At 45.7% G+C, this 26,207-nt stretch overlaps 1 protein-coding gene across 27 annotated transcripts in view; it reads right to left on the bottom strand.

The window, feature by feature from the left end:
• ADGRL3 (adhesion G protein-coupled receptor L3) overlaps nucleotides 1-26,207 on the bottom strand; it is a 614,635-nt gene that overhangs the window by 497,563 nt on the left and 90,865 nt on the right. For 26 of the 27 annotated variants that reach the window (XM_068137418.1, XM_068137413.1, XM_068137416.1 and 23 more), the window contains one exon: nucleotides 14,800-14,866. The exons of the other annotated variant lie outside the window; for it this stretch is intronic. The gene's annotated coding sequence lies outside the window, so the exon portion shown is untranslated. The remainder of the gene's footprint in view (nucleotides 1-14,799; nucleotides 14,867-26,207) is intronic. 27 annotated transcript variants of the gene reach the window in all.

The following is a 26,207-nucleotide window of genomic DNA, read 5'->3' as shown; positions in this document are numbered from 1 at the left end:
AAAGAAAGAAAGGCTAATCAAGTTTCCCTCTCTGTGAAACAGCATTCTAGAAAGAAGTCATTTTAGGTTAATTAAAATAAGTTAAATAAGTTACACTCAATGAAAAGAAAAAGCCTCGGTTTGCTCTTCACAGAATCTCAGAATGGTTTAGGCTGGAAACAACCTTTAAGATCATTGTGTCCAACCAATGAACCCAACACTACCAAGTCTGGTGCTAAACCATGGCCCTTAGCACCATATCTACAGATCTTTGAAACCTCTCCAGGGATGGGGACTCAACCACCTCCCTGAGCAGCCTGGGTCAGATGCTAACAACATTTTCAGTGGAGAAGTTTCTTCTAATATCCATCGTAAACCATCACTGGTGCCACTTGAGGCCATTTCACATGAAGGCTGGGGAGGGACTTCTCAGGATATCAGGTAGGATAGGGGTAGTGGAATGAAGCTGGAGGTGGGGAGATTCAGACTGGACATGAAGAAGACGCTCTTCACTGTGAGGGTGGTGAAGCCCTGGAATGAGTTGTCCAGGGAGATGGCTGAGGCCCCATCCCTGGAGGTGTTTAAGACCAGGCTAAATCAGGCTCTGTCCAGCCTGATCTAGTGTGAGATGTCCCTGCCCATGGCAGGGGGTTTGGAACTAGATGATCCTTGTGGTCCCTTCCAACCCTGACCGATTCTATGATTTCCACACATCCTGTTGCTTGTTCTTTCGGAGAAGAGACCAGTGCCCACCTATCTCCAACCTCCTTTCAGGGAGTCGTAGAGAGCAATGAGATCTCCCCCCAGACTTCTCCAGACTAAACAACCCCAGGTCTCTCAGCTGCTCCTCACAAAACCTGTTCTCCAGACCCATAGGTCCCAGGAGGTGGAAAATTCATAGATTCACAGAATGGTTTGTGTTGGAAGAGTCCATAAAGACCATCTAGTTCCATCTCTTCTATGAAAACAGGAGTAAGAGTTACAACTCTAAATTAAAGTCATTTTACACTGAGGAAAAGACAAAAAAAAAAAAAAAAGAAAGAAAGAAATCATCAATTCTGCAAATACCAAGAAGGCATTCTGACATTTTCCAAATTATTTTTGTCTTACTTCTGTTTCAAAGCAAATGCTGTTGAAACTGATGAGCTTTAACAAGCAATTTTGTGGGGCAGGAATGGTCCTTTTCAAACAGAAAATTGTTTCAGTGCTATTTCTTTTTTTTTTGTTGTTGTTGTTGGTTTTTTTTTTAATATATATTTGTGTGTTCTGTTTTGATCACTGACTAATTATTTGAGGACCTTGGAGTTCTCTGATCCCCAGCATACGATATGGATTATAGAGAAACCAGCTGGAGCTGAAATTTCCAACTCACATATGGAGCTCATGACCCTCTTTATGAATCATCACACCGTTTGTTTAATATTTAATGCAACTCTTAGTTACTCTGAAGGAAATGTTGAGCAACAGGGGCCCATAAAATTAAAATCACACAGCAAAATCACAGCTACTTGCAAATCCTCTCTTTTCTTTGGGACTTCATCACAAATCTGTCTGATCTGGGTTCATTAAGTTTATTTTTTTTTTCCACTCCTGAGATGGTAAGATATGATGGAACACTAAAATTTCATATAAACATCTCTGCTTGCAGCTTGTGAGCCTCAAGAGAGCCAGCCGTGCCTTTCATGCAAAACTAGGCATGGCAATGTCTAGGGGTTAAAAAGAAGTATTTCTGAGGGCCTTATTCTACTTAAGTCTAAGGAAGAGTAGGAAATTAAAACCGTGCAGCTCTAGATAGAATTTGGTTATCTTAAATGCATAAACTCTGCATGCTAGAAGAGTAACTGCCTCAGCCAGGACCTCTCTTTCCTCAGCTCCTTAACACACCAACTTGAAAACTAAATTTCCAAAGCTATCAGTAAATGTCTCTGTACCTCACTGAACACACAGTTGCAATCAGGAACATTCTACCCACCTCTTTTGCCAAAACTAAAGGAAATAAACCTTTTCTAAATGTATTTGTACAGCTTCTACAAATTGATCTTGTGTGAGGTACTGTTAAATAGTTGGGCAAAAAGTTTAAAGCTTCCCCCTGCCTCCTCATCTGAGCAAGGTCATCAAAGTCTCTCTTCAGCCTTCCTATAGGATCCCTTCAGGTATTGGAAGGCAGCTCTAAGGCCTCCCCAGAGTCTTCTCCAGGCTGAACAATCCCAGCTCCATCAGCCTATCCTAATAATGGAGGTGCTCCAGCCCGTGGATCATCTTTGTGGCCCTCTTCTGGATTCACTCCAACAGTTCTATGTCCTTATGATTCTTATGAATCTCTAATTTGTTCAAAGCCCTGTTTCCACTCATTGTGAAGACACCTCTCATTTTCAACACAAAACACAGATTTGTATCCAACCTCCAACAGACACAAACTCTCTCTACAGCCAAGTTATTTCTTGGCATCAAGCATCCCTTTGTCTTTCCTTTTGAACCCATCACCTTTCCAACTCCAACTTTCAGAATCAGAGAATGAAAGAATCACAGAATGGTGGGGGTTGGAAGGGACCTCTGGAAACTGAGTCCAACCTCCCTGTCAAGGCAGGTTTACCTGGAGAAGTTCACTCTGGAATTAAAGAAGTTCTTCCTCATGTTTAGATTGGCTCATAGTTGGACTTAATGAACTTAGAGGTTTTTTTCCAACCAAAACAATATAAACGTAGACCTCCTAAGCCCACCAGCACTCTCCCTACTGTCTCTCCCAGCTTCACAGCCTGCCTGACTGTTCCAACAGCACTTTCTTGCACGCTCCCCAGCAGAATTAATTAAAGTTTGCATGCTGCTTTGAAGATGGAAGTACAAAGTGACTGCTAAATGTAAGGCCATATTCTCTGCTGGTTTAAAACATGGCATTTGCAGCACCGCATCTGGGCCCATGATCACTCTGCCTTCTTAGAGAGACTCTACTGTAGAGAATGTGAAAGAGTAGAAGAATCCAGAAAAGAAAATCAGAAACAAATAAACAACAACAAAAAAAAAAAGTATATACAGACAAGCAACGCTGAAGTAATAACCTTTATGCTTTTTGTAGAATCATAGAATTATTTGAGTTGGAAAAGCCCTCTAGGATCATTCCGTCCAACCATCAACCCAACACCACCATGGCCATTAAACCATATCCCCAAATGCCATGTCCACACGTTTCTTGAACACCTCCAGGGATGGTGACTCCACCACCTCCCTGAGCAGCCTGTTCCAAACCCTGACTACTCTTGCACAAAATAGTTTTTTCCTAATCTCCAACCTAAACCACCCCAACACAATTTCAGTTGCCTTGAGCAACCCAGTCTAGTGGAAGGTGCCCCTGCCCATATTGAGGGGGGTGCAATGAGATGATCTTGGAGGTCCTCTCCAATCTAAACCATTCCATGAATCTATGAATTTAGATCTACCTAGTGAAACCACTGAAACCACTGCTTATGGAAAGTCTCCCAGGAGGTTTAACTCATGCACATGTCACATCTAAAGCAGCTGGGTGCTCTTCCATGAAGCACTGTGCTACTGCAGTTCAAGGGCTAAACTTCCTCCTGTCTTAGACTTATTTAATTTTTAGTAGCAGAGATCCCTCTTCAGATTTCAAACATGTCGTCCAAGAGGAAGTTCCATCAGTCTGTCACTTGAATAAATTGCATTAGTTACAAGGGGAGAGAAAGTGACTTTAAATGTGATTAGAAACCGCTGGTTGCTGAGAGGAGAGGAAGCACCAACAAACTGCACCCATCTGATGCAAGGGCACCACAGCTAATGGGAGAAGAGCCTCAGGACTGGAGGGAATGGATGTAAGCTGGAAGAGGGGATACTTATACTGGATATTAGAAAGATATTCTTTCTGGTAAGGGTGGTGAGACACTGGAACAGGTTGCCCAGGGAGAATGTAGATGGTCCCTCCCTGGAGGTATTCACGGCTTGGTTGAACAGGGCCTTGGACAACCTGGTCTAATGTGAGGTGTAACTGCCTGTGGCAGGGGGTCTGGAACCAGATGACCTTTAAAACCCCTTCCAACCCAAACCATTCTATGATACTATGAAGGAATTAGGAGGAGTCACTTCAATGACAGCAAAGACACCAACTCTGTGTGGCTTGGAGCTGACCAAATCTCTTATGACATTCATGTGGTCTATGAACTCAGCCTCACTTCAAAACCCCCAAAGTTCCAGGTACTTCAGTGGGAAACCATGCAGGCAGAGTTGCCATACTCTTTCCGTGTCCTCACCAGACCTCAGGTTTTCAACTCCTGATGTACATCAGTCACATACACTACTCACTTACATACAAGAGGGGAGCCCTGAAGCCTCTTCCCACATCCAACAGCAAGACTGTTTCTAGGTATTAAAATGAAAATGTTACACTAAGAATGAGATCCCATGCTGGGAGATGCCAAGTGTTACAACTTCCAGAGATTTTGCAACAGCCATTTATTTTTTTTAAGTTATAATCAGAAAGAAATCTGGAACCAGCAACCTCAAGTTCTTCATTTCTATTACCTTGGTGTAGCACCACTGCTCAGAAAATGAGGGAATCACAGAACAGTTTCAGTTGCAAAAGACCTTCAAGATCATCAAGTCCAACCATCAACCTACAAGTACCATGGCCACTAAACCATGTCTCCAGGTACCATATCCACACATTTCTTGAACACCTCCAGAGAGGGTGACTCTACCACCTCCCTGGTCAGCCCGTTGCAATTCCTGACCACCTTTCAGGAGAGAAATCTTTCCTAATCTCCAACCTAAACCTCCCCTTGCACAATTTCAGACCATTTCCTCTTGTTCTCTTGCCTGATACTAGGAAGAAGAGGATGCCCTACCTACCCACAGCCAAGGACTATGCCCATACACACACACTGCCAGCAGCAGAGCACCATGGATGCAACCAAGCAGGTGGACTTGCAAGCCTCCTGCCTTGGGCAAAGCTGGATATGTCCCCATCTGGCCACAGAGCTTCCTTATCCCTCCAGTCTGACTCCTGCTTCTGATTTCTAACTGAAGCCTCTCTCTGTTGAGAAACATCCCTTCTGCCTTTTCAGCCTGACTTAGGCTGATGTTCTGCATTTGTAGCCTTAATCTCTAGAGAGCTGGGATGAGATATTCAGAAGCACTTAGTGTTGACCTACCTCTGCTCCAAATCAGTCTGCTCATATTAGGTTAACTATACATAAGTTTGGCCATGTATATTTTGTCATAATAAACTTACCCCAAAGGAATGCGGCTGCTTTAAAACAAGATTACTTGATCTGTGACTACATTTCTGCATCTCCATAAGGAATCTGATTTTCCAGTTCCAGTTCTGTGGAATGTTTTTCGGAGCACTTGAATATTTAGTACTGGTTGAGGGGAGGTCAGTGCAATTACATCCTGCAGCTTAAAAGGAAAGAGGCCCCTCTAAATTCAGTGCTAGAGAAGCATTGCACTGGAGACCTTAAGGCTCAAAATTCCGAAAACTAACATCTAAAACTAAGAGCAATCTCATCTCAGCCAGAATGAGCTTTGCTTTCCTTTATCATCTGTGAACAGCTCTGCACAATCAAGACCCTAATACCAATATAGCCCTTTCTGTTTCACCTCCTCCCTTGTTTTAAACAAGAGCTGCCAGGCAGTAAGTGCTTCTAAATGGTACAAGAAGTGACTGTCAGCTGTCACCAGCTCTTTCCCAGCACACAAACACTGGAGAACCACTTCTCAACTTAGTCCATATGGCACTTCCAGAAAAACCAGAGCCATAGTTAAGAGTTTTGGCCATGAAGTTCATACAACACAGGACTGAACGTACCCTTTACAGGCCTGTTTGTTAAAAGTTGGAGTATGTTGAACTTTCTCCTGCTGCATTTTCTCTTTTGATACCTATGGTTTTTAACTGAATTCGTAATCGGCCTATCTAACTGATTGACAGTGAAGGTGAAGGAACAGCCTGTTAGTCTTGACTGCTAGGGTAATGAATAGAGAAGCTGACATGTTAAATTTCCTCTCCTTCCAATTGGAATTATAAATTATAGACTTCTGGTACATTATCATAATACCAAGTTCATCATAAAAATAGAATGATTCCTTGGGGGTGTATTTATAGTGGGGGGAAAATATACATACCTAATGCTGTACTTAGCATATCTTCATATTTTAATATCATTGGACTGATTGTTCCCATTTTTTCTTATTTTTGGAAATTAAGAAGCAGAAGCAGATCATCTTAGGTTTTACCAAGAGTCCACTGTTTTCCTCCAGCAGGACATTCTGGAATTTTCAAAAGCTGTCCACAATTTAATGCATCCTCCTTCTCTCTCTACAGCTGCTTAGAATCATAGAGTCATAGAACTGTTTTGGTTTGAAAAGCCCTTTCAGATTATCCTGTACAACCATTCTGTAACCCTACCAAGTTTACTGCCAAACTATGGCCCTCAGCACCACATTTCTGCCTCTTTGAAACACCTCCAAGGATGGGCATTCCACCACCTCCCTGGGGATCCTCTTCCAGTCTTTGAGAACCTTTCCAGTCAAAAAGTTTCTTCTGAGATCCATGCTAAACTTCCCTCAGTGCAACCTGAGTCCATTTCCTCTTGTTCTGTCACTTGTTACTAGGGAGATGAGGCAAACACCCACCTGACTACAACCTGACTACAATCACAGTATCTCGGAAAAGGATCATTGGAGATCACTGAGTCCAACTGCCCTGATAAAGCATATTCAAGAAGATCACACAGGAACATGTCCAGGAGGGTTTTGAATGTCTCCAGAGACGGAGACTCCACCACCTCCTTTCAGGGAGTTGTAGAGAGCCAGAAGGTTTCCCCTTAGCCTCCTATTCTCCTGTCTGAACAAGCCCAGTTCCCTCAGATACTTGGCAGGATGCACCTTCCTACCTTGGCCAACGGCCACTTTGAGTCTCTACAAACTGTGAAAGTGGAACCAAGATCTGAAGAGTTCTGTAGGAACTGAAGTTTCCACCCCATAAAAAACCCTGAACTCAACCTTCATCCCTAAGTAAACATCTTCTGTGAAACAAATCATCGCGTTCAAATTAATCATTGTGTGTGAGAGCAACAAAACCACAGGGAGGTGCCTCCAGCCAGACACACTGCATTTAAACTCTCCAATTTATTTTGCATGGGAGGGAGGGCAGAGAGCTCTTTAAAACTTTTGTCTAAATTAGAGTTAATTCAAATCATGCTGGCACAAAACCTCAAGGCCCAGCTCTTAATAGCGGTGTAACTGACTGTGGAAGTGCAGAGGAGATGAACATGATCTTCATGGTGGGGTGCCAAGATGAACATGATCTTCATGGTGGGGTGCCAAGAGAAAAGGGTGCTGAGGAAATGCATGCTCATGGCCCAGAAGGCAGCTGTGTCCTGGGCTGCATCAAAAGAAATGTCACAAACAGAATGAGAGAAGGTATTCTGGCCCTCTGGTCTTCTGTCGTGAGACCCTGCCTGGGGCACTGTATCCAGTTCTGGGACACCCAGCACAAGAGGGAGATGGAATGGGGTGGATGTCAGGAAGATGGGGCCTGATTCTTCTGTGGTCCCCAGTGATAGGACAAGAAGTAAGAGCACTGGGATGGACTGCCCAGAGAAGTGGCAGAGTCTCCTTGCCTGAAGACTTTCAAGGTCTATCTGGACATATTCCTGTGTGATCTGCTTTAGGGATGCTCTGGTAGGAGGAGAACTCGATGATCTTCAGAGGTCCCTTCCAACCCCTACCATTTCTGTGATCCTGTAACACAGTGCTGCACAATGTCCACATTCTCTTCAACCTACAGCATTTCATATCGGGAACATCTAATTTTTATTATAATTAACTTCACCAAACTGTAAGGTGTAAAACAGACAGAGGAATGCAGAAATAAACTCTGGTCCATCTGCCTTCTAGCTGCATTCAGATAGGTTCAGATTTACCCTCCAAAGCCTGACCCAATAAACCCACTCTACCCTTCGAACCTGCGTGCTACAAGCCAGCTTTGCAAAACCCATCAATTTGCAAGCCTTGGCATCAAAAGCAGCCCAAGAGATGGAAGCAGCAACCTGAGAAGATACTCCCCAGGAATTAGATTTTGTAAACAAACATTTCAGCTAATTGCATCCTTGTTCTTAGTGCAATGAAGGCCCCATTTAGCCAGAGCATTTGTCTATGGAGTTCAGTTTCTTCCATTTAATGAAGGCTGCTCCTGCCCTAGCCTCAGCTGGTATATCATCAGGATCAACATGAAATGCTAATGGAGAAAGATGCTTAATATCATTTCAAGTGTTTAAGCTACAACCACAGCTATTAAAGCAAATCTATTTTACCTGTTCCTCCTCAGGCTTCCCAGTGAGACAGATTTAAAAGTTTCCATGGGGAGAAGTGATTCATAACTGGCTGCGCAGAGCAGAGAAGAAAGCCTCTCACCGTTAATTACAGGCAGTGTTTGCCGAACCGAAGCCGGTCGCTTTGCCAGCACAACACATAATTAGCCAGGCTCCTTTCATTTTGTCACCTGCACAAATTAGTTCACTTTTTATAAAAAGCAAGGTAGCTGCCTCCAGCAGGAAGGAGACCCAGGCTAGTCAGTGAGGAAAATAAAGCTACAGAGAATCACAGACTTGTTTGGATTGGAAAAGACCTTTAAGATCGATGAGTCCAAATATCAAGCTAAGATCACCATGGCCATCAAACCATGCTCCAGAGTGCCATGTCCACACATTACCTCAACATCTCCAGGGATGGTGACTCCACCACCTCCCTGGGCAGCCTGTTTCAGTGCCTGACCACTCTTGCAGCAAAGACATTATTCCTAATCTCCAAACTAACCCTTCCCTGGCACAATTTCAGGCCATTTCCTCTCATGCTCTCACCTGGCACTAGAGAGAAGAGACCAACCCCCAGATCACTGCAACCTCCTTTCAGGGAATTGTAGAGCAACAAGGTCTCCCCTCTTCTCCAGACTAAATGACCCCAGTTCCCTCAACCGTTGTATCCACAGCAAAACAGTCCAGCAGGTTCCCCAGTTCTGTCCCCTTGCTGGCTCAACACAGAGCCAGTGCTGCTCAGTATGGCATCCTCACACACAAGACACTGAGATATGTCCATGTAAGACAGTTACCACACTGCTGTGAACCTAGGTCTTTGCAGTGAGAAAAATTTCCTCATTTTCTAACTTTCCCACCACTAAGACAAAGTACAGGACAGGGAACAACCACATTTCCCAGGAGGATGTTTCCTGCCCCTTGTTCCTGTAGACCAACAGATGCAGGCTCAGCCCCATCCGTGGCACTCCTGCACCATGTGTTTAGGAGACAGCAAGGAAACAGCAGGAGGGGACAATACATTCTAAAAGATGCTGGTCTTCACTCATCAACCAATTCGCAAACTGAGCTTCAATGTCTCCTGGAACATCCCTGGGCAACCTGTTCCAGTATTTCACCACTTCCATTGTGCTGAACTTCCTCCTGATGTTCAGACTCCCCTGCTCCAGTTTCTAATCATTGCCCTTCAACCTATCGCTACAAGCCCTTCTAAACAGCCCTTCCCCAGTCTTCCTATCGGATCCTTTCAGATACTGAACACACTCAGAAAGCATCTGCATTTCAAAGCAGTCTAGTTTCTTTCTTCCCATGTCTCCAATTGCCCCTAAGCCTCTTTAAAGAGCTCCTTCTCCAGAGTGGAGGCTTACAGTGGTGAACACGTCTGCCAAGATGTGGGTTTTTAACCAGTCCCCCCCATAATACCACCTGGATCCCATGGCAGTCACCAGATGGAGCACATTGCTGGCAGCTACCCTTGGAAAGGCTGAAGTTGTCCTGGTGCAGATTTTCCAAGGCCACTGTTTGTGCATGTAAATTCTGAAGGGCATTAGCAGCATCGCTGACACACACCGACAGCCAGCCCAGCTCCGGGAAGGGAATCAGCAGCAGCCACTGCCTGAATAATTGATGTGCTTTTACTCTGCCCCATGGCCCAGTTATTATATTGCTCACTCTCTTCAACTGCCTGTGGTTTCTAAATTAATTAGAAATCTTAATGTCATGGCCAGCCAGTTAGATAAAAAAAGGCACTGAGAACAAAAGAAAAGAGAGCTTCTCCTGCCCTTCAGCCTCAGGATGTCTTACTTGGGTCTGGCCACCCAGGCAATAAAAGTGCAGTCTCTTCCATTTCTAAATCAAGGACATGATTTAATGGCCACGGTGGTCTTAGGTTAAAGGTTGGGCTCGATAATCTTAGAGGTCTTTTGCAACCAAAACAGTTCTATAGGCTTGTTTCAGAAGGGCTTCTTGTTATAGGACAAGGGGGAATGGACTGAAGCTTGAGAGCAGAAGATTTAGACTGGAGATTAGAAAGAAATTCTTTCCAGTGAGGGTGGGGAGACACTGGAACAGGTTGCTCAGGGAGGGTGTGGATTCCCCCTCCCTGGAGGTCTTCAAGGCCAGGTTGGATGAAGTCTTGAGCAACCTGGTGTAGTGGAAGGTGTCCCTACCCACGGTGGAGGGGTTGGAACCACATGATTTTTAAGGTCCCAACCCAGTCTATGATTCTATGACTCTTACTGATGCTACAGCAGCACAGCATGAAACCCACTCCATCTGCCAAAAGCCCCATTTCAGGGGGCAAACACCCCTGCCAAGATAGAGCAAAGCTCTTACCAGAGGAGCAGCTAGCAGCTCTTTAGTCCAAAAAACGTGTCTGCCATGCCCCTAGCCCAGCCCTTGCAAGCAAGTGCCACATGGTACAGTATCACAGTATCACAGTATCTGTCAGGGTTGGAAGGGACCACAAGGATCATCTAGTTCCAACCCCCCTGCCATGGGCAGGGACACCCCACACTACATCAGGCTGGCCAGAGCCTCATCCAGCCTGCTCTTAAACACCTCCAGGGATGGGACCCCAGCCACCTCCCTGGACAAACCATTCCAGGGCTTCACCACTCTCATGGTGAAGAACCTCCTCCTCACATCCAGCCTGAATCTCCCCACCTCCAGCTTCATTCCATTCCCCCTAGTCATATCACTACCTGAGATCCTATGAGGTGACCTGGAGGAAGCAGAGGGCTTTCTACTGTCCTACTCTTGCAGTTGGCCATATGAGAAAAGGCTGAGAGAGATAGGTTTGTTCAGCCTTGAAAAGAGAAGGATTAGGAGAGACCTTATTACCATGGACCAGGACATACAGTGTGTCTCTAGGAGGATGGAGACTCCTTTTCCCCAAGGACTCCCATGGGAAAGAAAAGAGATGATGGGGACAAGTTACTGCTAAGGAGATTCCCATTGGACTCCAGAAGAAAATGTTTCCCTATGAGAACAGTTGGACATTGGAATCATCTCGCAAGGGAAACAGTGGAGTCCCCTACATTGGACAGTTTGCAGACTCAGCTTAGCAGGGTGCTGGGTCAGCTCATTTCAACTCTTCAATTATTTAGAATAAACCTTTATTTAGAATAAACCAAACCAGGTTGGAAGAGACCTTCAAGATCATCGTGTCCAACCCATCAACCAATCCAACCCACCCAAACAGCTAACCCATGGCACCAAGCACCCTGTCAAGTCTCCTCCTGAACACCTCCAATGATGGCGACTCCACCACCTCCTTGGGCAGCCCATTCCAATGGGCAATCACTCTCTCTGTATAGAACTTCTTCCTAACATCCAACCTGAACCTCCCCTGGCGCAGCCTGAGACTGTGTCCTCTTATTCTGGCACTGGCTGCCTGGGAGAAGAGACCAACATCTGCCTCTCTACAACCTCCCTTCAGGTAGTTGTAGAGAGCTTGGAGCAGATGAGCCTTGGGGTCCCTTCCAACCTAGCATATTGTGATTCAGAGCTAAACAGCTCCATGAGATCCCTTTCACAGGCTGGGGAAAATACATGCATGCAAGCAGCTGCTGTGGGAGAGCAGGAGAAGATGACAGAAATAACATGCTGATCAGATGTAAGAACATGAGAGGCCATTTCTTGGTGGAGTACATAGCCTTACCTACCCACAACACTGCTTATGCCTGAACTTTAAAACAATCTCTGCAGCATTTAAGAAATCCAGTGGGAATAATTCCCCTGTTTGAGTCACACCACATTAAAGTACAGGTAGCTTGCTTCTGAGTCCTTGGAAAAGCACTTAGCTGTGATGAATCTGGGGTTGTTGGGTTTTTTTTATATTACTTACTAAAAGAAATGCTGATTTTTTTAATTTTTTTTTTTCTTAAGAAAATCACTACAATAATGCAAAAAAATAAAAATAAAAATAAATGATTGGATTGGTTTAGATAATTTTAAATTGCACACATAACTCAGACTATTATTGTTCTGGGGAGACCTTCTAGTGGCCTTTTAGTACATGAAGTGGGCTACAAACAATCTGGGGAGGGACCTTTTACAAAGGGCTTGTAGTGACAGTATGAGAGGCAATAGCTTTGAGCTGGAAGAGAGGAGATTTACACTGGAGATTAGGAATAAAGTCTTGACAGTGAGGGTGGGGAGACACTGGAACAGGTTGCCCAGGGAGGCTATGGATGCCCATTCCCTGGGAAGTGTTCAAGACCAGGCTGGACAGAGCCTTCAGAAACCTGGTCTAGAGGAAGGTGTCCCTGTCCATGGTGAGGAGATTGGAACTAGATGATCTTCAAGGTCACTTCCAACCCAAATCATTCTATGAGTCTGTGAATCTATGATTCTCACAACAGTGCAGAGAACAGTGCAGGACAGTTTCTTACATACACAGAGGGTGACTACCAGGATGATGGAGGCTCCAATTTTACAAGAAGTCACATAAAAAAGACAAGGAGTGGTGAGGACAAGTTACTGCTGGGGAGATTTCCATTGGACTCCAAAAGAAAATGTTTCCCCATGAGAGCAGTTGGGACATTGGAATCATCTCCCAAGGGAAGTGGTGGATTCTCCTGCACTGGGAGAACTTTAAGACTCAGCTCGACGTGGTGTTGGGCCATCTCATTTCAACTCTTATTTCACCTAGAAAGGTTGGACCAGATGGTCCTTGTGGTCACTTCCAAGCTGGTGTTCTGTGGTTCTGTGTGATTCTTTCTCTTTGCCAGCACCTTTTCTCTGACTGTACCCTTCAGGATCTTGAAGGGGAGAGAGGTATAAGCCAACATTCCATTATTGCCCTGGGAAAACTCCTGGTTTTAAAAGACAGCGACAAACCAAACTAGTGTGACCAGGGAAGAGATCATTCCTCAGCACTCAGTACTGCTGAGGGGTCTTGAATACAAGTTCTGTGAGAAGTGGCTGAGGGAGCTGGGTTTGTTCAGCCAGAAGAAAAGAAGGCCTAGGGGAGATCTCATCACTCTCTACAGCTCCCTGAAAGGAGGTTGGAATGAAGCAGGGATTGGTCTCTTCTTGCTAGTAACAAGTGATAGGAGGAGATGAAATGACCTCAAGTTGCACCAGGGGAGATTTAGGCTGGACATTAGAAGAAACCTCTTCACTGAAAGGGTTCTGAAACAGGCTCCCCAGGGAGGTGATTAAATCCCATCACTGGAGGTGCTTCAAAAGAGGCAGAGATGTGCTTAGGAACATGGCTTGGCACCAGGCTTGGGAGAGTTAAATAATGGTTGGACAGGATGATCTGAAATATCTTTTCCAACCAAAACAATTCCATGGTTCTACGATTCTCTCTCCTATTTCTTTGCATCTGTGTTTTTAAATCTCACTATCCCTACTTTGCTATACTCAAATCTACAAACCTTCACCCTATATATTTCCATTTGCTCTCCACACTGTGGCATCTACAGACATCTCTTCTCCTCTGAAGGTTATTTATTAATTATTATAACAACCAATTTTAAGACTCAGATCATGTGGGCTCCTCTATATTATCTGCAGAAACAACTATGTCATGCACAAGGCTTTAAGGCAGATGTGGGGTCCTGATCACTTCACTGGATCGCCATACAGCTGGCAGGATCAATTATCTGAAGCAGGACACCACTCTTCATCATGGCCATGCCCCCCTTGCCCAGCTGTCTCCAGAAAGGAGCAAAGTGCAAAACCACAGGAGGTCTCACAGGGTTGAGCTCCTGCCAGCCTTGGCAAGAAGGTGGAAGGAAATGCAGGAGATAGCAGCAATTCAGAGCAGCAACACAGCTCCCTTCCTCATTGCTTTTCAGAGCTGAGTCTTTCAAGATGCAGCCCCTGGCAAAGTTGCTCATGAAAGTTTGATGAACAGCATTTTGTTCAACACCAGCAACTGAGCCCCAGTCCTGTTGAGCTGTGTTGCCCAAGCAAAATGTCATGACCCAAGAGGATCAAGAGACTCTGTTGCAAGTGTCAGGCTAGCAGGCAGCAGAGTTGCACCTGACCTCTGGAGCAAGGTGCACCGCTCCACAAGCTACTCAGTCACCGAAACATGAGGAGGCTGCTGTAACCCTGATGAACACTCAGCCTCCTTCCACGCTTGTGCACTCTGTTGCCAGGCTCTCAGGGAAGCCCACACCTGCTTCCATTGCATTGAAACCTTAATCATTACCTTTTTTCCCCCCCTCTTTTACTCTTTTCACTTCTGCATCCACTGAAAAAAACCAAACTCATGGTGTGCTACTGCCTACCATTTCGCTTCAGCATTTCCATTCTTTGCTGCTTTTGATCCCTTGCTCCCTTTCCAGAAAGGAAGGTTCTCAAGAAACAACCTTGCCTGCATAACTGAAATACAGCAAATACCCCAAAGTGTATGCAGATATATCCACAAATACACAAATCCCATATGCAGAGAGGGTGCTGTAGGCTTACACAACATGATCAGCTTGAGCAGCTTTAATGTTTCAGCACAGATAACAAATGAAGCCAGACACTACGGTCCAGTAATTACCTTTCCTTGTTCTTCAGGTGCTAAATATCCACACACTGTTTTTTCCAGAGTACCAAATTCAGCATTTCTGGAAACAAAGAGAAAAATATATTACAAAAACAAAGGGGGAAAAAATAAACAAACCCAACAATTAAAAACATTTCTACTTGTCTCTGAGGAACTTATTAGGCACTCATGAACATTCTGCTATATATGCACCAGAGGATACAGCAATGAGCAACCAGGTTTGGTCAGCACATCACAGAATCACGAAATGTTAGGGGTTGGAAGGGACTTCAAAAGATCACTCAGTCCAACCCCCCTGGCAGAGCAGTATCACCCAAGGAAGGACACCCAGGAATTCATCCAGGTGGTTTTTGAAAGTCTCCAGAGAAGGAGACTCCAGCACCCTCAACAGTGAAAAAGGTTTTCCTTATGTCCACGTGGAACCTCCTGTGCTTCAGCTTGAACCCATTGCCTCCTTGCCCTATCATTTGGCATGACTGAGCAGAGCCTGGCTCTGTCCTCCTGACACTGCCCTTCACGTCTTTTATAAACATGAATGAGGCCACCCTCAGGCTCCTCTGGTCCAAGCTAAATAGAGAGAGCTCCCTCAGCCTTTTGTCAGAAGAGAGATGTTCCACTTCCTTATCAGCAGATGTGATTTCAGGAGCCTGTAAGAAGTTTTAATCTCTGTATGGGAAGACAACTCTAGAACAAAATCAGCAACGGCTGCCTGAAAAATCAGTGGAAGCTATCACAGCCAATCATACAGAAAACCTTAGAGATACAAGCAATTATGGAATGTGCTGGAAAGCAGCCCAGCAGAGAAAGACCTTGAAGTCCTAGTGGACAGTAAGTTATCCATGGGACAGCAACGTGCCCTCATGGCCAAGAAGGCCAGTGGTTTCCTGGGGTGCATTAAGCAGAATGTGGCCAGGAGGTCAAGGGAGGTTGGGAAGCCCTGGACCAGATTATCCAAAGAGGTTGTGGAGTCTCCCCTGGAGATTTTCAGGAACCATCTGGATGTGTTCCTGTGTGACTTGCCCCAGGTCATCCTTCTTTGGCAGGTAGATTGGACTTGATCTCCAGAGGCCACGTCCAGCCCCTACCCTTCTCTGAGTCTATGGCTCTGTGATGTGCAGGTACATGAGTGTCTTTTCACCATCACAGACTCCACTGGGTTCTACTAAACTATTGTTGCAGAAAGGGATTTAACAGAGAGTTTTAGAGGTTGTTGCAGCAGAATAACAAAGAAATCTCTATTTTGAAAGGAATGTAAAATGAATTATGATTCCAAGGAAGTTACTTCGTGTTCCTCAGCAGTTACACTTTAGACTTCCTCCATCCTCTTAAGTTCTCAGCGTTTTCTTCTAACTAGAGTGTTAGATGCTAAATAGAACATGAATTGGTAAAAGCATGAAAAACGTGGATTCAGGTCAGCCTCCTGAAAGGGATGGAATCAAGAGGACTAATTACACAGGAAAAATTGCTCCTCACAGTTAAGGCTGCTACAGATGAAACTTTGGTGGGAGTCATGTTTGTCAGAGTCAAGCTGGTTGGCAGAGGACCCCCAGATCCCATCCCGCTCAATTCAACAATTAGACAATACAAACAGAACTGTAAGGGAAGCAGGAACAAGTCCTCCTTGCTGAATTTTCCTTCCAACAGTAACTACAAACCTAGCCTGTCTTCTACAGCCACCCTGTAGGGAAGAGCTCAGGTTATTTCATTTGGAAGAAGTGTATTAAAGTGTGTGTGTGGGGGGAATAAAAAAAAGCCTGACTAAAATAGGATCCAATGTTAACCGGGAGCCAGTTGCTCCAGTTGCAGCGGTGGGGCTTTAAGCCTCTCAGGGACTGCAGTATATCTTTCCCCTTTCTTCTGTGGTGCCACATCTTGGACCATCCCACACCTAGAGAACTTTGAAAGTGATCCTTAGTCTCTGCTTGATTCAGAGCATCCCAGATTTTATCTCCGATGCCAAAAGAGGAAATTTTCACCTCAGTTCTATATACTCCTTAACAGGTACTGCCCTGAGTATATGAAAAGAAGGAGGCTGAGGCATTGGTCCCCAATGCATAATTCATCTTATTTATGTACTACAGGAGCAATCACTTGCATTCAGAAACCTTGGAAGTCAGACAAGTAAATTAAAACTTAAAACAAGGCTTGAGAGTCCAGCACACACGCTGCTTTTGGAGAGATTTCTCTCTATTAGGTAAGTATGGATGCTCTGGAAGGAAAAAGAGACCTATTCCAGGTCAGCTGTCAGCAAAATTGCCTCTGTAAGCAATAAACAGGGTTTGGATCATCTAAGAAATGTACAGGGAAATTCAGGGTAGAACTAGCTATTATTTCTCACTGTACACATTTAAAAGTCTCTAGATGTTACCTGTTTCCAGCCTTGGATTTTGATCAAATCTATTGCTGAAGTAGGGGAAAAAAATCCTTTTACAAGTGAAGAGTAGAGCAGGCAGCACCTCATGAGGGCATCCATAGACTTTATATCTAGGATAAACTGCCATTTGTTTAGACTTGTGCACAACCTCCACCTGGTTCCAAGAAGCTGTGGGAGAATAACTCTCATCTGACAGCAGCAGCATGGAGCAGAGGTGGTGGTTTGTCTCTTCTGAAGGAGGTAATGTTTGTTACCCCACTGCCTCACAATGGCTTTTTCAGATGAAATTAAAACAGGATCTTAATTTCATTTATGATAGCCCAGATTTCACTTCTGCTTGGAGCATAAAAGGCCTAGAGACAGCACCACATCCAGTGGTTTATGGCTCTTCTGTGCTGTTTTAGGATTCAGCACATGCTCTCCTCTCAACTCACCTTTATTTTATCCTAATGTGAGTGTACTGACTTGTAAATCTTTCTTGCCTTCCCTCCCCAAATGCCAAATGGATGACCTTGAGCTGGCCTCTGCCATGTGCTATTCCCATGCAGATTTCAAAGGCAGTTTGGGGAATTCATGTTCTTATTACAATAAGAATGGAACAACACAGGGATTCCTGCACAGCACAGAGCCTGGGAAATGCTTGCTAGAAAGCCAGAGCTCACAGGCAGTGGCTGCACTGCGGGAGCTACAGGGATTGGCATTAGCCCTGAAAGGCAGAACAAACACACTAAAGAAAGAGCCACTGCTGTCCCTCTGACTCCTCTGAATGCTCACAGCAGTGCAGTGCCTGCCCCACACACATGGGAAGCTCTTTTTCCTTTTCTTTTACTGCTTTCCACACCACTTATCATAGACTTATAGAATTGTTTGGGTTGGAAAAGACCTCTAAGATCATCGAGCCCAAGCATCAACCTAAGATCACCATGGCCATTAAACCATGTCCAAAAATGCCATGCCCACACATTTCTTCAGCCACCTCCCTGGGCAGACAGTTCTAATGTGTGACCATTCTTGTACCAAAGAAATTTCTCCTAATCTCCAATTTACACCATCCCCTGGTAGAATTTCAGGCGATTTCCTCTTGTTCTATCTCCTGATATTAGGGAAAAGAGGCCAACCCCCACTTCACTCCAACCTCCTTTCAGGGTCTCCCCTCAGCTTCCTTTTCTGCAGACTAAACAACCCCAGTTCCCTCAGCTGCTCCTTACCAGACCCTTCACCACCTTTGGTGCCCCTGTCTGGACATGCTCCAGCTCCTCAATATCCTTCTTGTAAGTGAGGTCCCAAAACTGAACCCAGGATTCAAGGTGCAGCCTCACCAGTGCTGAGTCTAGGGCAACAATAATTTCCCAACTCCTACTGGCCACACTGTTGCTAATCCAGGCCAGGATGCTGTTGGCCTTCTTGGCCACCTAAGCACATTGTTGGCCCATCTTCATTCTGCCATCAACCAGCACCCCACGTCCATTTCTGCCAGGCAGCTTTCCACACACTATGACAAATCTGCTCCCCTCTAAAACCTGCACTATTCCTCAGAAAGTATTTGTGGTTTCTTACCTAGTTCTTCCCAAGTTGTACTCTGCCTGGACAATTTGGTAACTGGTTTCACTCAGGATGCTAAAAGAATGGGGAAATCAACTTCTTTCTCTTGTGCATCCCCATGTAAGCCTGGAGACCTACCTGCAGAGATGCCTAAAGTGAGCACTACAACATAGCCCTCTGACTAAGATGACTGCTGGCTTCCACGCAGCTAAGTGGCAATATGGCATTGAACAACTACAGGGAGGGGGCAACTGCAACCTCCCTGTGCAACCTGCTCCAATGTTTCACCACCCTCACTGGAAAGAACTTCTTTGTTATCCACCAAGACAGGAGCAGCTGTCCTCACTGCAAAAAGTCAATGGAATAGAGTAGAGTAGAGTAGAGTAGAGTAGAGTAGAGTAGAGTAGAGTAGAGTAGAGTAGAGTAGAGTAGAGTAGAATAGAATAGAATAGAATAGAATAGAATAGAATAGAATAGAATAGAATAGAATAGAATAGACCAGGTTGGAAGAGACCTTCAAGATCATTGCGTCCAACCTATCATCCAACACCACCTAATCAACTAACCCATGCAACCAAGCACCCTGTCAAGTCTCCTCCTGAACACCTCCAGTGACGGCGACTCCACCACCTCCCCGGGCAGCCCATTCCAATGGGCAATCACTCTCTCTGTGTAAAACTTCCTCCTGACCTCCAGCCTGAACTTCCCCTGGTGCAGCCTGAGACTGTGTCCTCTTGTTCTGGTGCTGGCTGCCTGGGAGAAGTGACCAACCTCTGCCTGGCTACAACCCCCCTTCAGGTAGTTGTAGAGAGCAATAAGGTCACCCCTGAGTCTCCTCTTCTCCAGGCTAAGCAACCCCAGCTGCCTCAGTCTCTCCTCATAGGGCTTGTGTTCCAAACCCCTCACCAACTTTGTTGCCCTTCTCTGGACACGCTCCAGCAAGTCAACCTCCTTCCTAAACTGAGGGCCCCAAAACTGGACACAGGACTCGAGGTGTGGCCTAACCAGTGCAGTGTCCAGGGGCAGAATGACCTCCCTGCTCCTGCTGGCCACACTGTTCCTGATGCAGGCCAGGATGCCATTGGCCCTCTTGGCTGCCTGGGCACACTGCAGGCTCATGTTCAGCCTACCATCGACCAGCACCCCCAGGTCCTTCTCTGCCTGGCCGCTCTCCAGCCACTCTGACCCCAGCCTGTAGCTCTGCATGGGGTTGTTGTGGCCAATGTGCAGAACCCGGCACTTGGATGTGTTAAATCTCATGCCCTTGGACTCTGTCCATCTGTCCAGCCTGTCGAGGTCTCTCTGCAATTAGTCTAGCTTCACAGCAGAGGGACCCACAAAAAAAACCACAAAGGTTTAGGAAATTCTCAGGAAACCTGTGAAAGAGCCTTGTTGGTTAAATGAACCAAGATCCTCACTGAAATGAACCAGAGCCTCATCCGGGCTCTGTTCAAGTGGAGGAGCAAGCACATGGTGTGGTGTTGTTGGAGATGAAATCCCACACGGAGCAGCAGAACAGCACTCCTAGGCATCAGCATCTCTGCATCAGCCCCATGAAACCAAATCAGCAACTTTCACCTACAGTGACTTAATTAACATGCACCCTACAGATCTCTGCAAATCCCACATATTGCCATTGCCATTACCAAGCTCTTCTGATGAAAGTGATTAAAGCTAACAATTATAATTTGTGTTAGAGATGCCCCCAGAGACTTTGGCTAGGCTCAAACTTCATTGTTCACAGAACACCAGGCAAAGAATTGTCTCTTCTGAAGAGCTCCTTCTCCAAGAAGACAAGGCAAACAAGGAATAGCAGAAAGAAAAGCATGCAGAAATAAAACACTTGCTCAAGGTCAAACAGCAGGTCACTAATAGAACTAAAGCAAACCCCACCTCTTCTAAGGAGCACTTGGAGCCTGTGCTGACTCTCCAACACTGAGCTGATCAACTAACACACTTTATATAATCATAGAATGACAGAACTGTTTTGGTTAGAAAACGCCTTTAAGATGAAGTCCAACCATTCTCTAACCCTGCCAAGCCCAGTGATAAATCATGGCCCTCAGCACATCTCTGCCTCTTTGAAACTCCTTCAGGAATGGGGTTTCAACCACCTCATTGGGCAGCCTGTGCCAGTTTTTGAGAGCCCTTTCAGTAAAGAAGTTTCTTCTAATATCCAGCTTAAACCTTCCCTGGTGAAACTTGAGGCCATTTACTCTCATCCTGTCACTTGTTAGTAGGGAGGAAAGACCAGCACCCATCTCACTCTAACCTCCTTTCAGGGAGCTGTAGAGAGCAGTGAGGTCTCATCTCAGCCTTCTCTTCTGCAGACTAAATAACCCCTGTTCTTTCAGCTGCTCCTCACCAGACCTGTTCTCCAGACCCTTCACCAGCTTCACTGCCCTTCTCTGGACATGCTCCAGGACCTCAATGTCTTCCTTGTACTAAGGCCAAGAGCAAATGAAGCAGTTCAGAGCTTGCTGTCCTTCATTTGATCACGTATTTTTGTGGTGGCACTCCAAGCAAAGCTAGCCATGACAGCAAAAGACCTACCTTCTCTTCACCTTCCAAAGAAAGATTTCCCATACTTTGTGTGCATGTGTGCTCATTACTGACAAATCGATCCCCTTTCATGTTTTTATTCTTCTATCAATGCTTTCAACAAAGAGTGATTGCTGAAGCACCCTTCTCCACCTTGTACTTCCAATTTTTTTTCAAGAATGGACAGTCTCCCTCTGAACAATTACCATTGCAAATGGACCATTTCATCTTGTACTCTCCTCTTTTAATGGCACTATGTGTGGTCAAATCTCTATGGTAACATTTAAAATAAAAACCTCCTACGTCATTCAGGTGTGGCTTAGGTATTTAAAAATATTAACATGTAATGACTGATGTTACAAAAGGTTGAACTCCTAACCCCCTGGCCTGGTTATGATGCCATAAATCACATACAGTTTTCACCCGTTACTAGAAAAAAATCTTTCTGAGGAGTAAAATGGAATTGAATAAAACTTCTTCCTCCTCAACTGGAGGAAAACATTCTTGACTATGAGGGTGATGGAATCCTGGATGTCCCAAAGAGGTAGTAGAGTCTCCTTCTCTGGAGACTTTCAAGGCCTGTCTGGATGTGTTCCTGCGTGACCTGCGCTAGGTGACCCTACTTTGGCAGGGGTGGGTGGACTTGGTGATCTCTGGAGGTCCCTTCCAACCCCTAACATTCTGTGATTCTCTGAATGTCTGATTCTGTGATTCCATGGTTCTGTGATTGTAAGATTCCATGATTCTATGATTCTGTGATTGTAACATTCCATGATTCTATGATTCTGTGGCTGTTTCTGTGATTCGCTGATTCTTGCCACACAATTTGGCAGCAAGAACAGTGCTTCTGCTGTGCATCCTCGAGGGCAGGAACAAAGCAGGAGTGTGCAAAGTGAGAGACAATTCAGCAACGAGAGAGGTGCTTTCACTGTGCCTCATCCACAGCAGGAGTGTGCAAAGTGAGAGACAATTCAGCAGCGAGAGAGGTGCTTCCACTGCGCTTCATCCAGGGCAGGAACAAAGCAGGAGCGTGCAAAGTGAGAGACAATTCAGCAACGAGAGAGGTGCTTCCACTGTGCCTCATCCACAGCAGGAGTGTGCAAAGTGAGAGACAATTCAGCAGCGAGAGAGGTGCTTCCACTGCGCTTCATCCAGGGCAGGAACAAAGCAGGAGTGTGTAAAGTGAGAGACAATTCAGCAGCGAGAGAGGTGCTTCCACTGTGCTTCATCCAGGGCAGGAACAAAGCAGGAGTGTGCAAAGTGAGAGACAATTCAGCAGCGAGAGAGGTGCTTCCACTGTGCTTCATCCAGGGCAGGAACAAAGCAGGAGTGTGCAAAGTGAGGGAAGCTTTTAGTCTTTGCAAACAACTTCCAGTGCATAAAATATTAAAAGCAATGCTAAACTAATCTCTGGCAAGGACTGCAGGCAGTTCCCTGCAACTCGTATTACAAATGCCTTTGGTTGACCATTTAAAAAACATTAGACTCGACCATTATGGTTGTGGATCACAGTGCTGTACATTAACCTCTGTAATTTTCCAGCCTGGCATATTGCAGTAACACAAACTAAGCCTATCTGGGGGGTGGGGGGGAAGAAAAAGGAAAAAAATAAAAGCTTAAAAAGAAGCAATATTTAAAGAGAGCAGACAGGAAAGCTCCTCGCTTCTTCCTGCCAAAGACAGCAGGAGAAAGTCCAGTCCCCTTTCCCTCGAAGCAAATGGGAAAAACCCCATTAATTTCCCCTGGAACTGACAGATCTGCAGCATCTGGGAAAGGATTCAGTCTAAATAGACGGCAGACAGGACAGATGAATGATTTGGGGGAGAGGGGGTCGCCTGCTCGCCTTTTAACACTTCTGTGTAACAGAAACAGAGCAGGTCAGTTTGAAAGCTTCAGAATGCTTTGTGGGCTTTCAGAAGGATTTTCCCTTCAGCGTTTTTCTGCCTTCTAGCTCGATTTTCTTCTTGCTTACAAGATTAATAGCTTTCAAATCTGTTATTTGAGGGTACAAGAACCATAAAACCTACCCTTGATACTTCCTGTTGTAAGGCCCACATGGATGAAATTTTGTTCTCCTGTAGTTTTCACAGAACCATAGAATGGTCTGGGTTGGAAAGGACCTTAAGATAATCTAGTTCCACCCCCACTGCCATGGACACCTACCACTAGACCAGGTTGCTCCCTGGGGGCTACAAGAAGCCTGCAGAGGGACTGTTTGCAAAGGCCTGCAGTGACAGGATGAGGGGTAGTGGATTGAAAGGAGAGAAAGGCAGATTTAGATTGGATGATAGGAACAAATTCTACACCATGAGGGTGGTGGAGCACTGCAACAGGTTGCCCAGGGAGGTAGTTGAGTCTCCATTCAAGGTGAAGCTCTGAGAAACCCGATCTAGCAGAGGCTAGATCAGTGGGGTTGTACTGCAGTGGGGTTGGACTAGATGACATTTGGAGGTCCCTTCCAACCCAAACCATTCTATGATTCTATTAAAATTCCAAGCTATTGTCTCAAATACTTTTTTTCCCAAGCAATACACAGGTCCAAGTGGTTTTAGAAGTAAGCAACAAGATCCTGGTGTTGAAAGAGTTCCCTGCAATAGAATAAAATGCCAGAGGCAAAGCAAGAATGGAGTCCTGCCTAATCTAATGCTGACTCTAGGTGTCACAGCTGGATTTCTCTAAGTCAGGGCTCTTACACTGGCACACCGCTGACCAAAGTCTTCTGCTTCATGTAAATTCCCTGCAAAAGCCTTAGGAGATAAAACTGATTAATCCTAATTAAAATGAAAATCAAGGAAATGACACAGTCTGTTGGATCTACTTGACGAATCAAAAGCCTGCCTCATTTCTATGTTAATTGTCTTTTCCACAAACGTGCAGGACTCTCACACACACAGAATAATGTTTTCATATATTTTCTTCACTTGGAATATCGTGGGCCAGATGTTAGAAAGCACACAGACAGCCCTTCTGCCTTAGTGGGCCCCTGTCTAAGTGAATGCTGAGTCCTAAGTGGATGCAGAGTCCTTCCTCAGACTTCTGATGGCTTTATTAAAGCACGGGCAATGCAGCTAGGGAAGGACTCACAGAATCATAGAATTACATAGAATTACATACAATTAACCAGGTTGGAAGAGACCTTCAAGATCATCGCGTCCAACCCATCAACCAATCCAACCCACCCAAACAAATAGACCATGGCACCAAGCACCCCATCAAGTCTCATCCTGAACACCTTCAATGACGGCGACTCCACCACCTCCCCAGGCAGCCCATTCCAAGGGGCAATCACTCTCTCTGTATAGAACTTGTTACTAACATCCAACCTGAACCTCCCCTGGCGCAGCCTGAGACTGTGTCCTCTTGTTCTGGTACTGGCTGCCTGGGAGAAGAGACCATCCCCCGCCTGTCTACAACCTCCCTTCAGGTAGTTGTAGAGAGTGATAAGGTCAACCCTGAGTCTCCTCTTCTCCAGGCTAAGCAATCCCAGCTCCTCATAGGGCTTGTGTTCCAAACCCCTCACCAACTTTATTGCCCTTCTCTGGACACTCTCCAGCAAGTCAACATCCTTCCTAAACTGAGGGGCCCAGAACTGGACACAGGACTTGAGGTGTGGCCTAACCAGTGCAGTGTACAGGGGCAGAATGACCTCCCTGCTCCTGCTGGCCATACTGTTCCTGATGCAGGCCAGGATGCCATTGGCCCTCTTGGCTGCCTGGGCACACTGCAGGCTCGTGTTCAGCCTACCATCGACCAGTACCCCCAGGTCCCTCTCTGCCTGGCTGCTCTCCAGCCACTCTGACCCCAGCCTGTAGCACTGCATGGGGTTGTTGTGGCCAATGTGCAGAACCCGGCACTTGGATGTGTTAAATCTCCTGCCCTTGGACTCTGTCCATCTGTCCAGCCTGTCGAGGTCCCTCTGCAGAGCCTCTCTACCCTCCAGCAGATCAACTCTTGCCCACAGCTTGGTGTTGTCAGCAAATTTACTGATGATGGACTCAATGCCCTCATCCAGATCATCAATAAAGATGTTAAAGAGCACAGGGCCCAGCACTGATCCTTGGGGCACACCACTAGTGACTGGCCTCCAGCTAGATTTGTTTTGGTTGGAAAAGACCTCTTAGATCACCAACTCTAACCTTCAACCTAAGACTGCCATGACCATTAAACCACGTCCTGAAGTGCCATGGTCACACATTTCTGCAACACCTCCAGGGACGGTGATTCCACCACCTCCTTGGGCAGCCTGTTCCAGTGTCTGACCACTCTTGCAGCAAAGACATTATTCCTCATCTCCAACCTAAACCTCCCCTGGCACTATTTTAGGCCATTTTCTCTCAATCTATCACCTGATACTAGGGAGAAGAGACAAAACCCCAGCACACTGCAACCTCTTTTCAGGGAGTTGCAGAGAGCACGAGGTCTCCCCTCAGCCTCCTCTTCTCCAAACTAAACCACCCCAGTTTCTTCTGCTGGTCTTCACCAGAACTGTTCTCCAGACCCTTCACCAGCTTTGTTGCCCTTCTCTAGGCATGCTCCAGCACCTAAATATCTTTGCTGTAGTGAGGAACCCAAAACTGAACCCAGGATTCAAGATATGGCCTCATCAGTGTTGAGTACAGGGGCACAATCACTTCCCTGCTTCTGCTGGCTACCCTGTTGCTGATGCAGACCAGGATGCTGCAGGCCTTCTTGGCCACCTGAGCACACTGTTGGTGCACCATTAGGCAGCTGTCAGCCAGCACACCCAGGTGCCTTTCTGATCAGAAAGACCAGCACTGAGCACCTCCTGAGCACACTGGAAGATTTGCAAGATGTCCACAGTAGCATTGGCCAGGGAGTATGCCATAATTTAAATTCAGCCAGCATAAACCCACCAAATTCCTGCCACAATTTCCACAGGTCTGATGATGCTCCAGTCATTGCTCAAGTGTTTATCAAAAGGTAG

The sequence above is a fragment of the Melanerpes formicivorus genome, unplaced genomic scaffold, assembly GCF_026170545.1.
Source record: "Melanerpes formicivorus ecotype bairdi unplaced genomic scaffold, bMelFor1.0.p_v2 SCAF_4, whole genome shotgun sequence".
Lineage (NCBI taxonomy): Eukaryota > Metazoa > Chordata > Aves > Piciformes > Picidae > Melanerpes > Melanerpes formicivorus.
The sequence above is the reverse complement of the archived record's forward strand: the minus strand, read 5'-3'. Positions and strand labels throughout refer to the sequence as shown.